The sequence below is a fragment of the Lathyrus oleraceus genome, chromosome 3 (assembly GCF_024323335.1).
Source record: "Lathyrus oleraceus cultivar Zhongwan6 chromosome 3, CAAS_Psat_ZW6_1.0, whole genome shotgun sequence".
NCBI lineage: Eukaryota > Viridiplantae > Streptophyta > Magnoliopsida > Fabales > Fabaceae > Lathyrus > Lathyrus oleraceus.
In genome coordinates, this window is record NC_066581.1 from 526,489,647 (window position 1) to 526,491,424 (window position 1,778).

The 1,778-nt window shown below is 41.0% G+C and overlaps 1 non-coding gene across 1 annotated transcript; it reads left to right on the forward strand.

Moving 5' to 3' along the window:
• The first annotated feature begins 1,315 nt into the window (after positions 1-1,315).
• On the forward strand, positions 1,316-1,422 carry LOC127133106 (small nucleolar RNA R71). Its single transcript, XR_007807100.1, has one exon. It is a non-coding gene; the product is annotated as a small nucleolar RNA R71 (small nucleolar RNA).
• The last annotated feature ends 356 nt before the right edge of the window (positions 1,423-1,778 follow it).

A 1,778-nucleotide genomic window follows, 5' to 3' on the forward strand; every position in this document is an offset into this window, starting at 1 on the left:
GGCTCCTAAATCGCATAAGGCTTTATCTATGACAAATTTTCCTATGTGACAGGGTATAGAGAAACTACCTGGATCTTTAAGTTTAGGAGGCATATTCTGGATTATAGCGCTACATTCAACAGTGAGTGTAACAGTTTCGCTATCTTCAAGTTTCCTTTTATTAGAAAGAATTTCTTTTAAGAACTTAGCATATGAGGGCATCTGCGTAATAGCTTCTGTAAATGGAATTGTGACATTTAACTGTTTCAGTAGGTCAACAAATTTTTTAAATTGGCCCGCATCTTTGGTTTTAATAAGCCTTTGAGGGTAAGGGATAGGTGGTTTATAAGGTGGTGGAGGTACATAAGGTTCTTTCTTTTCTACGGTTTCCTTATTACTCTCTTCCTTTTTCTTAGGTGTACTTTCTTCCTCAATTGACTTCTTAGAGTTTTGGTTTTCATTTCTTGGATCTACTGGTCCTTCCACTTCCGTTCCACTTCTTAGTATGATTGCATGAGCGTGGCTTTTCGGGTTAGGTTGGGGTTGTCCAGGAAATGCACCAGTTGGGGCAGCAGTAGGCGCTTGTTGTTGAGCTACTTGTGATATTTGTGTTTCCAACATTTTGTTATGGGTAGCCAAGGCATCTACTTTACTTGCTAGTTGTTTGATTTGTTCGCTAGTGTGTATATTCTGGTTTAAGAAATCTTTATTGGTTTGCTGTTGAGAAGCTATGAAGTTCTCCATCATTATTTCCAAGTTGGATTTCCTAGGAACATTATTGTTAGGTGTAGATGGGGTCGGATTTTGATACCCAGGAGGTATAGTTGGGGCTTGATTTGGAGCGTGTCCTGGTGCGTATAAAGCATTATTACTCTTATATGAAAAATTAGGATGATTCTTCCAATTTGAGTTATAGGTGTGTGAGTAGGGATTTCCTTGAGCATAATTCACTTGTTCTGCTTGGATTCCGGTTAGGAGTTGACAATCAGCAGGAGTGTGACCTTGGATTCCACAGACTTCGCAATTTTGAGTTGCGGCAACCACGGTGGTTGGAGGTGATACATTCAAACTTTCAATTTTTTGGGCCAGGGCTTCCACTTTTGCATTAACATGATCAAGGCTACTTATCTCGTACATGCCACTTTTCGTTTGAGGTTTCTCTACCATTGCTCGGTCGCTTCCCCACTGATAATGATTTTGAGCCATGCTTTCGATAAGTTGATAAGCATCGGCGTAAGGTTTATCTATAAGTGCACCACCTGCTGCGGCGTCTATTGTTAACCTTGTGATGTACAAGAGACCATTATAGAAGGTATGAATCACTAACCAGTCCTCTAAACCATGGTGTGGACAAAGTCTCATCATGTCTTTGTATCTTTCCCATGCTTCGAAAAGAGACTCGCTATCCTTCTGTTTAAATCCATTTATCTGGGCTCTCAACATAGCTGTTTTGCTTGGAGGAAAATATCGGGCAAGGATGACTTTCTTCAACTCGTTCCATGTGGTAACTGAGTTGGAAGGAAGAGACTGAAGCCATCTTCTAGCTTTATCTCTTAACGAGAAAGGAAAAAGGCGAAGTCGAATTGCCTCTGAAGTGACACCATTAGCTTTAACAGTATCAGCGTATTGGACAAATACGGATAAATGAAGGTTTGGATCCTCGGTAGGATTTCCAGAGAATTGATTCTGTTGCACTGCCTGCAACAGAGAAGGTTTAAGTTCGAAGTTGTTTGCTTCGATTGCGGGTGGAGCAATACTCGAATGCGGCTCATCTTGCGATGGAGCGGCGTAATCTCGAA